Source organism: Antedon mediterranea, chromosome 9 (assembly GCF_964355755.1).
Source record: "Antedon mediterranea chromosome 9, ecAntMedi1.1, whole genome shotgun sequence".
In the NCBI taxonomy this organism is placed as follows: domain Eukaryota; kingdom Metazoa; phylum Echinodermata; class Crinoidea; order Comatulida; family Antedonidae; genus Antedon; species Antedon mediterranea.
The window spans coordinates 13,033,514-13,049,150 of record NC_092678.1 but is presented as its reverse complement, the minus strand read 5'-3'; the positions used below and the strand labels follow the sequence as shown (position 1 = coordinate 13,049,150).

Sequence of the window (15,637 nt, the reverse complement as noted above, 5' to 3'; positions counted from 1 at the left end):
CGGTATGCATACAAGCCGGTCTATTGTTTACCTCCACCTGTATATGCAGTTCCTTTGTCATTGCGTACCGTGCCGTGTCCAAAAAAAAAAAAACAAGACCAAACCGGCGACAAGCACAAAAACGGCTAAATTATGAACGTACAAGCACAAAAATCCATCAAAATTCATCAAAATATCATCTAAACCAACAAGCAACACTTAGTAATCGCTAAATAAGACACATCAACAAGTTAAACAACGAAAATAAGGAAAATAGAGGTGTCTTGCAGATAGCTCAGCGACACACGTCTACACGCTACAACGTCAACCTTCAACTTTTATTAAAAACTTGTTGTGCATCACACCTTATTAAAACTGTATCACAATACTCATTATGTGTATGTTTTAAAAATTAAGATATTGTTTTTTTAATTTATTTTATCCCTGTAATTACATTACAGAATATCCTATGCTTGACCGTAGTATAAGAATAGCACTTTTTAAAACCTAATTATGGATGAAGACAATATTATTAGACCTACTATATTATTTATCGTAACATCTATAATATAAAAAATTCGATGTATACAATGCTTGGTTATTATACGGAAATGTTTACTAGATTGTACAACGCAATTATCATAAAATCTAACCATATATAACAATTAAAAGTAATCATACTAATAAACAAAGCTTTTGAAATTAACAGTTCTAACTTTAATTTTGGGATTCAAGAAAATGAATGGTATTTTATAAGGTATTGCCAGTATTATTATTTTACATTAAGAGTAAGTTTATTTTTTTAATAATGTAAGTGTGGATATATATTAATTATATTTAAAGTTAATCAATTTTTATTTTCTAGATATTATATTTGAAAACTAGCCTACTATTGAATCATATAGAAACACCTGTCAAACGTCGTGTGATTACATTTTAGACATCCAGGTAGTCTCCGTGCAAGCCGTCTATTAGGCCCAGTCCATTGTTTTCTGCAAACCAGCACTGACGAATTTGTTTTGTACCAGGCCCAGGTTCGTCAGCATGTTTCAGTGTCACGGGAACTTGACGAGAATTCACAATTAGCGTGGTTTTGATAGTAGATTTATCGGCGTATATTTTGTCACGGGTTATACGGTGATCTCTGCTATAAAATTGTCCTATGAATGACAATAGTACAAACAGTTAATTAAAAGTTTGATAACGTAGGCCTACTTCTATATATAAAATTGGCGTTTTATTAATATAAATATATTATTATCATTTAAAGTACGCGAAAGCACCACTTGATACTATCAAGAAGGTAACGAGATACATATGTATCAATTCCTCAAACAAAAACGTTTGGATAATCATTTGCGCTGTCTTTGTAATAATAATATTACAATAAAAGGATAATAAGAGCAACAATATCATGGCGATACAATGATTTATTGTTCTTATTGACGTATTTTGCTTTGCTTTAATAATTTATATAAAAATAATTCTAGAATAAAACAATTCTCTAATTTTATTTTGTTTGTTTAAGAAAAATGTATATTTTCTATTTATCTTTAATTGTCAAACGTCCTAGTGTATAGCAGCCTTTATATTTCTTGTCTCGGAAACGTTTAGCGTACGTCCTGAGTGACACATTAATTCTTACCAATTAAGCCATGTACTTCATCGGAGAAACCTCTTTCAACTTCAACATAAAATCCCAAGTAATACACTTGATTAGAGCTTCCACGTGGATACCTATACCGTATGACAACCAAGGTAATATCTGTACCAATCATTACCCGAACTTGGTCATTTTTTACGGTTAGTGATAAATGTTGGTCACCCCGCCAATGAATGTCTTGCCAATTGAGGACAGCGTCTTCCACTTTCATATATGACGTTGCTACGACTATCGTTGCATTTCTATACTCAAAGTTTATTTTTCTTAACAAGGGATGTTTCTGGTGCTCTGAATTTTGATAATAAGTTTTAACACTAATTTTACCAAAAATATTGATTCCTAAAAAATGAAGAAAAAAAATAATAATAACTTATTAATTTAATTTATAATGTAAAAACATACAATTTATATCATATCACGCTATAATTCGATAATTTACTTTAACAAAAAACATACCACCACAGATATTGATGTTGGTTAGAACACAAGTTCGTTTTATCACAATCAAATTCTTTAACATTTTTGCGATTGATGGTCACACTCGCCAATGAAATATTAGGCCTATTCATCGTCATAGTTTGTGTTTTCTTTGAAAAGGAGACTTATTAATTTACAATTTGTTTTTTAATTATCTGCACTTGGCAGATAACTATTGTTATTGTCCACTTTCACATCTCCGATTTCTCTTGCAATGGACCCCATTGGAAATAAATTGACATGTCGATTTTATGGTCGTCCATCCATCCATTTAATTTGTTTTTTTTTTTCAATTTTAATATTCCAATTGTTATGTCTTTTTTATTTGTATTGATGCTAAATGAATAAACAAACGAATTTTGTTTGCATGTAATCTCTAATTCTTGTTAACATAAGATTGTATAACTTTGTCAGAAGATTGATCTCAAACTGTTTAACTTCGTTATATGACTTTACAGTCGCGCTGGATTATAAATTAAGAACAAAAAAGCGAGATAAGATATATAAAAGTAGCCTTTATGAACCCCAACATTCACAGCAAATCGTATTGTGCATTTTGATGCCTGGAGGTAAATTTGAAACGGTCATACAAACATGAGGTTTACCAATTTAATAATTATTGATGTTGACTTTTATAGTGCACTAAACCTCCATGTCCTTTCATAGCAAGGACAAAAGACAAAATAAGAACAAACAATGCTAGTTTACGTGGAATAATTATCATATAAACGAATACATCTCTGAAGACCGTTCATATGAATGCTTTAAAAAAAAACGTTGTAAAATCAAAGAAAGCTAATAAATAAAGACGTGTTGCATTCGTTTAGCAGAAACCATGGTAAACATATCCCATGTCAATAAAATGCTATTATTGATACAAATTTTACCAATAATACAAGTTTGTAAAAATTCAATTTTTTCATAACTTTGTAGAATCAATAAAGCACATATTGACTGATATGCTACTATGATATAGATATTATATAATATATTATAAACGTTACATACCTCGTTTAGGATCTTGAATTAAACTATAAACATCGCCTGGGTAGCCTTCAATGTTGAAACAAACGTATTCGTTAGAATCCGGTATTCTAACAAGATATTGAATATCACCAACGCCTGTAAGGCAGTCATGTATTAATGAATGAAACTTTTATTCTGAAACTTTTATGGCACTAGTTACACTTCGTTATGCCTGATTAACTAATGATTGACGTAATGAGTAAAACAACATAATAGCGTACCGGGAGAATGATTGATTATTTTGTACTTGTATTATAAATATAACTTTCGTTTCCTATGCTGTCTGTCTATAGTCTAGGATATTTTGGAAGGTTGCATTTTTTTTTTTTGCTATATTTGATAAAATTTGGATATCTTGTAGAATAGACATCACTGAATCCAAAAAAGTATTTGCTCCATTTTTTATCATACGACGCAAGGGGGGGTTTGCAGCCATTTCAAAATTGCCGTCATATTTGACAAAATTGTTTAAAATATTGTAAGTTTATGACATTAAAAGATGTTATCGAGATAGCAATTCAATCATAAAAGTAACAATAAAAATTCAAATAATATTTCACATCATGTTTGTAACTGAACAAACTAAAATGGCCGCCATTATGCCCAACATGGCTACCATTTATCCAATATGACCACCATTTTATCTAAAATGGGCACATACCAATCAAATACTTTTCTTTAACTTTTATTCACATATATTCTGTAAAAAGTTGATATGTTGTAGAATAGACACACTGAATCCAACAAGTATTTACTCCATTTGTTCATACGCAAAGGGGTTGGCAGCCATTTAAAAATGGCAGCTATTCTGACAATATTTTGTTTATGGCATTAAAAGATGTTATAGATAGAAATTCAATTATAAAAGTAACAATAAATGTTCAAATAATTAGGTTTTAACTACTCTGTTGGTGACGAATACTGCGAAACCTTTCACATTCAGCAATATAAGCATTGGTAGATAATTGGTTACCAGTTACCAATTTAGAACGACATGATGTTCGGTTGGAGGCAAGATTTTCCCAAGAACCAGTGGGAATATTAAACGAAAACAGATCACGCTTAATAACATCTTTATAACGGAGTTTTTGGACGTCCACGTGTTTAAGGTGAGTCAGCCAATTCATAAGTTTACTTTTGTTATGATGAAATAAAATAAAAAATAAAAATAAATAAAATAAACATACAATATTTTAAACAATTTTGTCCAAAAATGCAGGCCATTTTGAAATGGCTGCCAACTCCTTACGCGTGAAAACACAAATGGAGCAAATACTTTTTGGATTCAGTGATGTCTTCTACAACATTTATCTATTTTTACCAAATACAAATGCAAATAAAATGTTATATATATTATATAATATTTGATTGAAATATGTGGCCATTTTAGATAAAATGGTGGCCATATTAGATAAAATGGTAGCCATTTTGGGCATAATGGCGGCAATTTTGGTTTGTTCAGTTACAAAAATGATGTGAAATAATTATTATTTGAACATTTATTGTTACTTTTATGATTGAATTTCTCTCTTGATAACATCTTTTAATGCCATAAGTTTAAGTAGCAACTTTCGTTGCTGTTGGTTTTGATGAAATAAAATGAAAAATAAAAATAAATAAAATAAACTTTTAAATAAATATTTTTGTTCAAAATGGAGGCCTTTTGAAATGGCTATCAAATGTCTGTCAACCCCTCTTGCGCATATCATTTTTGGATTCAGTGATTCAATCATAAAAGTAACAATAAAAATTCAAATAATATTTCACATCATGTTTCTAACTGAACAAACTAAAATGGCCACCATTATGCCAAACCTGGCTGCCATTTTATCCAATATGACCACCATTTTATCTAAAATGGGCACATACCAATCAAACACTTTTCTTTAACTTTTATTTACATATATTTTGTAAAAATGTGATATGTTGTAGAATAGACATCACTGAATCCAACAAGTATTTACTCCATTTGTTCATACGCAAAGGGGGGAGGGGGGGGGGGGGGGGGGGTTGGCAGACATTTAAGAATGGCAGCTTTTTTGACAATATTTTGTTTATGCCATTAAAAGATGTTATGGAGATAGAAATTCAATTATAAAAGTAACAATAAATGTTCAAATAATTAGGTTTTAACTACTCTGTTGGTGACGAATACTGCGAAGCCTTTCACATTCAGCAATATAAGCATTGGTAGATAATTGGTTACCAGTTACCAATTTTGTTCAAAATGGAGGCCTTTTGAAATGGCTATCAAATGGCAGTCAACCCCTCTTGCGCATGAAAACACAAATGGAGCAAATCATTTTTGGATTCAGTGATGTCTATTCTACAACATATCCAATGTTTGCCTAAATCTCATGCTGGACTATATTGTAGTTGCTGAAGTGATAGTCAATGATTTAAATTAATTAGCATTGTATGATTATAAGATTTTAAAAATGGCATATTAAGTTATATTTACAAAATGTTTGTTTATACAAGTTAGAAACACTACGAACTCTTGGATTAATGTTTGTAATAACATGAAAGTATTACATTGCATGTAATACAAAATAGAACAACTTACTGGGTTCATGAGTTGTCTGTCTGGTTGCTGAAAGTCAATTATTATCAAAACATTATAAAACAAAGTAAATCTAACATTGTGGTTAGTGGTGGTTATGAGTACGATGTTCATGTATGTATATTCAAGACAAATACACAATCATCGTGATACGTTGCGTTATGTATTTATAATACTAATAACATTATTTTTATTATTCTCATTACCCAATATAAATGATTAACTTACTAGTTGCTTGTGTTGTCTGTCTGTTAGCTAAGTAATGAAGCAGAGTCAAATGACAAATTTAATAATTATGTTATATGCAAAAACCTAATAGATATGTAATATCTGTTATTGAATAACATTTTTGTTGAAAGGAATTGTTTTAAAAGGAAGTGTAAAAAAAACGAAACATTTTCATAATTATTAGGTGGTTTGTCAATCAAATTTGTCTTAAATTCTTTTCTTATTTATGGCGAAATTTCTATTTGGATGATAAAAAAACAACAAAAAATGACCACTTGTTGTAATGCTGTGGCTGTTTTTGAATCTCACTTTCGTTTGGCTACCTATTATGTACAATAATATTATTATACTTTAACAGAGAAAGGTTTAGTGAAATATCAACACGTTAATTAATGAAAGTACATCTGTGTTGTGAGGGTGTGCGCCCTCAAAGAATAAATGAATAAAAACAACGCAAAAGCAATGTTAATACAATGCACAATGTGTGGATAATAAGGAAGCAGTTTAGTTTAACAGGAGAATAAAAAGGTTTAATGATCAATATAAATCAACAGCAATGTCTTCTCTTTGAATAACTTTAATAAATGTAATTGTCTCAAATATATTATTTATATTTTTTTTTCTCCAATTTCCTAACATTTTCTATTGACTTTGTATATCTTAAATGAAATAATAATAATATAAACTTACTTCTTTTAAATTTTGAATGAGGTGTTGGTGCTGAAAATAAACAATTATTTTACCATTTAAAAGAAAATAATTAATTCGAACTTCATTTAATTTTATCTAAAATGTTTTAATCAGTAGGCCTATGTGTTTATTTATTTTAAAATAGAAATGTATATTAGAAGCATAGGTATTTAATTTGTTGAAACATTATTTTGTGGCATAGTGTATGAGAAAAACTAATACAAAATATTCTCCCTATGCAATTTTTTATGACAGTTGGATTGAAAAGGAAATCTCAAAAAGTGCAGCTGCTGAACTTACCAGAGAGTAATACAAGTTTCTTTAATTCTGAGAATGTGAGTCCTACAAAACAATAAATTCCATAAAATAATGCATGCACTCAATGCTCAATATAAATTTGTGGATATAGGAAGCATTAAGGTAATTTTAACAAGAGGAAAAAAAGGTTAAAAGATAATTATATATCAACAGCAAAATAACAAGTATATTTTTAATCTTTTTTTTTTTTTTTTTTTTTTTTTTTTATTGAACACTTTCATATTTAAATTTAAAAAATAGCTTAAAATAATAACACTTTCTTATTAATAGTAATACACAATATAAATAATAACACTTTTTAAATAATAATAATATATAATATACATTTCTCTTAAGAACAAACTATAAATAATTTCATGATGTAATAAATATAAATCTACTTTTTCTTTTTTCTTAAAAACAAAGTCTATAAATAATTTGTTGTCAAATTTTTTTTTTTATAACATATTTCAACTAAATAATTTAATTAAACATAAAACTTTCTTATTCAAATATATAGTTATAACTTACTAAATAAACAGATCATAAAAGTGTATAAATAATTCAGGATTAAAAAACATATTATAAAAAACAGTACTAAGTCCTTTTTTTTTTAATGCAAAGTTACCAGTCAATAAGTTCATGTTTTTCCAAGAAAGGACTCCATTTGTTTAAGTAAGTATGATGCTCCCCTTTGGTTTTCAAAATAAATTCTTCTTGTTTAACGTGTAACTTAATCTCATTCACGAATCGAACAATATTGGGCTTAATTTTTCTCATTTTACAGCTATATATGTAGTGTCGACAAATTAGTAAAATAGTATTTAGGGCTTTAAATGGTTTTTTTCTAACTCCAAAAAGGCATAATTCGGGGTTGATAATTACATTTATATTAAAATATGATTTCAACCATTGTTTAATCTTTCTCCAAAATATTTTAATTTCACAGCATTGTGCAAAAATATGTATTAAGGTTTCTGTTTCTGCTTTACATAAAGCACATAAAGGTGAGTCAATTTTCCCAATTTTATACAAAAAGGAGTTATTACCTAAAATTCTATGCACAATTTTATATTGAAACCAGATTAGTGGTGTGGACATAGTAAGTGAGAAAAACATGGTATTAATAATTTCCCACTCTTTATCAACATATAAAGTATCCAATGCCTTCTCCCACTTAATTTTAGCTTTCGATTGTTTTTTTCTAGAGTTGATTAGAGTATTATAAATTAGCTTTGATCCTTTTTTATTTTTTATTACTACGCTAAGGTTAAAAGGTAGTAGTGGGCTATTTATTTTTCCTTTTGGAGAAATTTGATATAAAGACGTATGTTGTCTGACCGCATGTATTAGGCCTTCATATTGAAGAAAGTTGATGTTAAGATTATGACGTTTACTAAGTTGTTTTAATGGAGTTATTCCATGTCTATCAACTAAATCATTTATAAAATTCACCCCATGATTACTCCAGTTTTTATAATAGATACTTTCTCCGCCGACTTTAATATTATCATTCATCCAGAGTGTTTGTCTACATATCGATTCGGTGCTCATAGGAGTGTTGTGTTTCACAAATACGCACCACGCCTTTATTACATCCAGCCAAAATGCATTGTAAGGCTTAACCTTCGCTAATTTGATTAATTTCGATGATCCGCCTTCTATGAGCCAAGTTTTATGAATATTCAACACGAGTGGAACTAAAAGAGCCCATCCCGTCTCATTGGACGTTACTAACCGTCTAACCCACGTGATTTTTACCGATTGAATATATGCGTTTATATCGACCATTCGTAAGCCTCCAAATTTATTTTCTTGTATAAGTTGATCTCTGGATATTCTATCCACCCCTTTCCATATGAAACGATATAGTTCTGACTTAAGTGATTTTATTACATTTTCAGGGGGATCGGGTAATGTCGAAAGGATATAGGTAAGTTTGGACAGTAATAAAGACTTCACTACCGTGATTCTTCCCAAAACAGTTAAGTTTCTTTTTGACCAATGTCTCATTGTATTTTTAATTGATTTATATACGTCTTCATAGTTCAAATCTACCATTTTATTTAAATTTGTACTGAACCGAATACCCAATGATTCAAAGGGTTCTCCATGTTTGATCCATTTTATATTATAGTTTTCGCATATTGAGTCACCTCGGTCTTTAAAAGAGCCAACCCAGACAGCATTTGTTTTGTTCACATTCACTTTTAGCCCGGAAATTTTGGAAAATACGTCGAGAGTCTTAAATGCTTCGTGCATTGACTTCTCTTTACCGTCAAGAAACAATACAGTGTCGTCCGCATACTGAGATAATCGATACTCATGATTTGCAATTGATATTCCTTTAATTTGTTTATTTTCAGATATCATTGAGGATAAAATTTCTGCGCACAGAAGAAACAGGTATGGACTCAGCCCATCCCCTTGTCTACATCCTCTTTCGATTAAGAATGATTCGGAGAGAAAGCCATTGACAAGAACTGAGGATCTTGCATCTTTATATAGTACTTTCACCCATTTTTGAATGGATTGTCCGAAGTTAAAATGTTTAAGAACGCAGTTAACAAATGTGTGAGAAATGCAGTCGAACGCTTTTTCAAAGTCTATCAGTAAAAGCAGACCAGGGATTTTCTTCTTTTCACAAATTTGAATAACATCATACATAAGTCTTGTATTTTCGCCTATATATCTCCCATTAATAAATCCTTTCTGTTGTTCACTAATTAATATATCAAGGACCGATTTTATTCGTTCTGCAATGCATGACGAAACAAGTTTATAAGTGACACTTAACAGGGTAATAGGTCTCCAGTTTTTTAGATACTCTCTGGGTTTATCCCTCTTAGGGAGTAAAGTAATTATTCCTGACTTTTGGGAAGTTGACAGTTGACCTGAGTTATACGACTCGTTAATAGCTCTCAAAAGATAGTAAACTAAATCCGCAAAAAAGAACTTAAAAAACTCATAGCTAAAGCCGTCAATACCAGGTGACTTTCCATTTTGTGACCTCTTAAGAGCCACTAAAAGTTCGTTATAAGTAATTGGCCCTTCAATTTTATTTTGTTGTTCTTTTGTTAATGTTGGTAATGTATTCATAGTTTTAAGAAGTTTTACAATATTTTTTTCATCATCTGTATTGTGGTTTGAGGAATAAAGGTTTTTATAAAATTGTCTAGACTCAACAAGAATTTCATTTGTGTTTTGCAGAATACTATTGTTGCTTTCCTTTACTATTTTATTTATAGTTTTATCAACAAAATTTTTCTTTTCCATATTAAGAAAAAATTTGGTCGGCCTTTCGCCTTCTTCGATCCATTTAAGTTTAGTTTTCATCATTATTCTTTCCATCTTCACTTTTCTGATACTCATAAGTTCGCCGGACTTAATTTCTAGTGTACCATTTAACGTGGCGTCGCCCTTATTGATATCAAGTGTTATTTTTTCTATTTCCCTTTCTAATTCTTTTTCTTTTTTATTTTCAATCTTTTTCTTATAAGCCCCGTAAGAAATTGTTTTTGCTCTAATTTCCATTAATATCATTTCTAAAAGAAGTTGATCACTGATGCTAAACAGCGCTTTATTAGCATCTTTATTATCTTTTTCGTTTTGCACTATATATTGTTTTAGGACTCTATTTATGGTTTCTTTAACTTGTTGCACGTATTGAATATCTTTTAATAAGGTATTGTCAAATTTCCAGTATCCTGGCCCATATTTTATCTGGTTCATCGTCATTTTAATATCTACGAGTGAGTGATCGGTTCGGTAACCTGGTTTTATATTACAATCCAGCATTTTGCTGTTAAGTTCAGATGAGATTAGGAAATAATCAAGCCTGGCTTGTTTATTGAATTTATTCTGTCTCCAGGTAAACTTTTGTTCATCTCGGTTGTAAACACGCCAAACATCTGTAAGATTAAATTCACTACAAATATTTATTATCTTTTCTCTTGCCTTTGGATTATTAAGTTTTAGGTAATTTTTACAGTCTAATTTTTTGTCCAAAATACAGTTCCAGTCGCCGCAAACGATATTATGTGGGTTTTCATATTCTAAAACAACTTCCCTCATTTTGTCGTAAAAACCGGGGGTGTCGTTGTTGGGCCCATAAATTGAGATTAGCGTAAATTTTAGATCGTCAACCTTTACCTCCAAAGCTAACATATTTCCATCATTATCTTTTTTATGCTTTGTAACAGTGTAGGGAAAGTTATTATTGAAAAAGATTGCGACTCCCCTTGCATTACTACGATATGAACTAAAAAAACAATCAAGGCCCCACTCCAATCTAACAAGTGACTCAGTTTCTGCCGAGAAGTGTACATCTTGGAGGCAAATAATATTGTATTTTTTTGACTTTAGATAGTGTAACACATCTCTGCGTTTTTATTTTTCTGCTAGACCTCGACAGTTCATTGAAACTATTGATAGCGTATTATTATTATTAGACATTTTTTATTGTTATTTTTTTACTTATTTTGTTTATATATAACGGTAGATAAAATAATAAAGCAAGGGTATATATGGTGTCATAATGGTTGTTTTGTGCAACAACCATAAACCATAGCAGTCCAAAAATTGTTTTAGCTTCGATGAGTAACGGACTGATTCTATTGCATTGTATTTTACTACGTTCGTAAAATTTGCATTTTATGTTAATTAAATTTTTATTACAGACGATTATAAGTTTACTTGATTGCTCTCCTATATTTTCTTTTATTTTAACAGTATTTTTTCTGAAGTTTTTAAGGGGCCCAACAATGTCTATACACCATGTTCCGGCCGAAATGAAAGAGTCGTAATTAGTATTAACCTCAAGTATCCAGTAATTTTTATTATTAATTATCAGTGGGCAACTACATTTTCCAAGATCATTAGGTAAAGTAAAATTTGTATGTAATCGCAGTCCAAAATAGCCCTGTGCTGTGGCAATGCGTATTACTTTTGTATTCAGATTACCAATTGTTCGATCATACCTCGTGTTAAAATTAGCATATGTGTTCAGTTTTTTTTTGTTATAGAGTAAAAATAAAATAAAATAAAAAAAGAGAAACAAAGAAAACCCACCCAACAAAGGATAAAAAAACCCGGTATATCCTTCCCCCTTCCATACCCCCGAAACATAAATTCTCTTCAAATATAATAATAGCCTAATTTTCTTTTTTAAGCAACGAAAAAAGTAGCGAAAAAAGATAAGTATCAATACAATCATCACTGATATACCCCTAACAGGCATACATACAATATCAGTACATTGTTGGATAAATTAATATATCATATAGCGACACAGAGTTATGTTTTTAAAGTTAAATTACAGCCTTATACAGACAGATTTACTGCACTAGTCTCGAACTTCCGTCTTCTTCTACAATTCTTAATACAGCCGGGTAATTTAAGAAAACTTTTCTGCCGGGTTTCTCCTCTAACAGTCTCTTACGTTTGGCCCACAACCGCTTCCTCTTTATTCTCAGATTTGGGGTAAAGTCATCCGTTATCCAAACTTTTTTTCCAGAAAAGGGACTGTTTTTCAAGTTTACAGCTCCCTTCATTACTTTAATTTTGTCGGTGAATTTATTGAAGGCAATATGTATTGGCCTCGGATACTTGGCTCGTTTACCACCTGTGGGCAGGAATGTCGGGGTACGGTGAGCTCGTTCTATGTCCATAGGCCTATTACTATCCACTTTCAGGTATGTTTTAAAGAATCCTAGAATATAATCTGAACAGTTATTACCTTCCGACTGCTCTGGAATGCCAAAAATAACTATGTTGTTCCTCCGTTGCCTATTTTCCAGTTCGTCTACCCGATTTTGTAGTACTTCCATATCCTGCGAGTCTGCCTTTTCATCTAAATTAGCCTGTAGTGATTCTTGGGATGCTTCCATATCCCTAACCTTCTGCCACATGTTTTTGAAGTCCTCTTCCAAAATGACAAGCCTTTCGTTAATGGCGTCGAGTATTTCCAGTTTCTTTAGTTTCCCTATAATTGTGTCCAACTTGTCTTCACTGTCCGCTTTTGATCTAGTTTTTGTTGCCATATTGTATTCGATTAGTTATCCTTCAGTACAATTGTATCTTCAGTATGTTTAGCGTGCTCGGTAACTATTGCATGCATGCCTCACCTGGGCGTGGAGGTTTAGGTATTCATATTACCCGCTGCTCAATTTACATGGAGTTAGCAGCTTAGCGGAGCGAATCCAAAACGCGTCCGCTCTCCACGAAGTCACAATGACAATTGATTTGAAATAATGTCTGATTTAATATCCAAAATAGTTTTCTCTTTTACTGTTCTAGCAGGTCTGTGCACCTCAAATTACCGGTAAACGGAAGCAGTGACGTGGCATTGATTGATCTACTTTTATTCCAATTTTTTTATTCAAATTGTTTCTGTTGTTTTTTAGTTTTAATGTTGGCAGTTTTCGTGGTTTTCTCAAGCGCCTTGAGCACTTTGTGATTATGTCCGCTTTATATATCGTATTACCTTATCTCATGTTAATGTTGATGTTTTTTTTCATAATGCGGATAAATGTGTATTTTGTTTTTACAATTGCCCGCGGATCATTTGTTTTTATATGTATAGTGGGCCTATTGTTTATAATTGTGAATTGTTATGTTTTTACCATTTGAGCTTTTAGAGATCCAACTAAAGACTTTTACCTTTCCGAAAACCCAATAATTTTTCGTTAAGTTTTAAAAAACAATTATTATAAAAGAATACTTTCAGATATCAGATAAGACTGTTATATTTCCAGAAATGTTTTTGTATTGTTTCCGCCTATTTTAGAATTCAGTATAATGCCAAATCATTATAGACTATTTTAAAATGTCAGAACGTTCCTTGAAAATATCTGTTACCTCTATAAATTTTTTCATGGTATCTGCTTCTTCTAACATTTGGTTGTCCATATAACATATCCCGTTGCCCTTGCAAAAAGCTATCTGTTAGAACGATAAAAATAGACGTAATATGTAGATAGGGTAAATGACTAATATGAACTGCTACTTTCAATGTTTTAGATACTTTATTTTCAAGAAGTATTTCCTCGTGAAATAAAATAAAGGTAACTGGTTTTCAAGGCGTAAACAAAATGGTGAAAACCGCCATATGAGTCTAAATGTCGACTTGCTGTTTTTTATCAGGAATGAATAATTAGTATTACATTCTAAATATTATTAATTTATGAAGGCTAACAAAACAAATTACGAACAAATTGTTTGCAAAATGTACAAACATGTTTTCTTTGTAATGTTTCTTATCTTAGATACTATTTAAAACTTACGGCGTCCAACTATGGAACTTCCGGATGAGCCCGTTCCAAAACCTCATGTAAACCATAATTGTACAGAACAAAGTATTAAGTACTATTGTTGATTTACATGAATTATTTATTTTTTTTTTTAAGTTTTGCCACACTACAGAAGACGGAAAAATGTCCTATACAAGTTCGGAACCAAATTAGTTTCCAAATACGAGGTAAGAGTTAAACTACATAAATCTCTCGAAGTTAACATCGATGGTTTCGACATCGCTTACGTCATTAATTTGAAAATCAGTAAAGACAACTTGTATAATGTAAAAAAAAATGTATAATAATGATAGGCTAACAAAATAATATACAAATTATATTTATCAGAGAGACAATACAATCTTTAAAAATATATATATTAGTGTTGTTGTTGTTGCCGCTGTTGTTGTTACTGTTGCTGTTGTTGTTGTTGCTGTTATTGTTTGTTGTAAAGTTGTACTAAAAATATATTTTTTATTTGCTTTATAAAAGAAAACTTACCAGTTTTGTATGCTGGCTTTCTGGTTGCTGAAGTGATACAAAAATGATCATTTAACATTGTGATTTGAATAAAAAGAGTATAATGTAAGTCATACGTTTTATTATACAAGCAAAAAACACCACAAACTCATAGAATAATGTTTTTATTAACACTAAAGTATTACATTACAAAGTAGAACACTGTTAACTTACTCGTTTCCTGAGTTGTTGGTATGGTTGCTGAAAATCAGTTATCAAAACATTATTTTGAAAAATTAAAAAACAAATACTAAAATAAACATTGATGATGATGAATGATTTTTTACAAGATTAATTATTTATTATAGAGTTGTTATATGAGCACGATGTCCATGTATGATCATGTTTCATTTTTTTTATTATTATTCTCATTACCCAATAAAAGGATTAACTTACTAATTGCTTTTGTCGGTCTGGTAGCTAAAAAGTAATGAACAGAAATATGTAATTGTAATTGTTTTTTATTAACATCATTGTTGAAATAAAGTCTAAACAGCATAACATTTATAATGTATATATTACGTTGTTTGTCAGTCTATGGTAATTGATTGCCAAAATCAGTAGAAAAACCATTCTGTGGGCATTTTTAAAATTCAAAATAAAAAAAAGAACACTACTCTCGAGTGGCTAACTAAAATGTTACGTAACAGAGGAAAGACTAAGGTATACAATTTCTTTCCGGCTGTTTTATTTTTAGCGTTTTGTTTATTTGAAGAATTGAGATCCATTGAGATCCAGCCTCTAATACCCGCAGCATTGCCTTTTAACTGAAACAGACAACTCAATTATGAATACAATTTAAAAACTCATTTTTAAACGATACTATTCTTTTCACAACTTTTGTTGAATTTATTTTAAATTCCTAAACAATAAAGCAATCGAATACATCTATTTAAAGAAAATAAG

The 15,637-nt window shown here is 30.4% G+C and overlaps 2 long non-coding RNA genes across 2 annotated transcripts; one reads left to right on the top strand and one right to left on the bottom strand.

Moving 5' to 3' along the window:
- Positions 1–1,846: 1,846 nt before the first annotated feature.
- Positions 1,847–6,970, bottom strand: LOC140058962 (uncharacterized). Its single transcript, XR_011847084.1, has 6 exons — positions 6,927–6,970; positions 6,627–6,656; positions 5,937–5,963; positions 5,712–5,738; positions 3,128–3,241; positions 1,847–1,981 (listed from the first exon to the last, which is right to left on the bottom strand). It is a non-coding gene; the product is annotated as an uncharacterized lncRNA (long non-coding RNA).
- A 748-nt stretch (positions 6,971–7,718) lies between these two features.
- On the top strand, positions 7,719–10,417 carry LOC140058961 (uncharacterized). The gene is made up of 3 exons (XR_011847083.1): positions 7,719–7,930; positions 8,828–8,856; positions 9,290–10,417. It is a non-coding gene; the product is annotated as an uncharacterized lncRNA (long non-coding RNA).
- Positions 10,418–15,637: the final 5,220 nt, after the last annotated feature.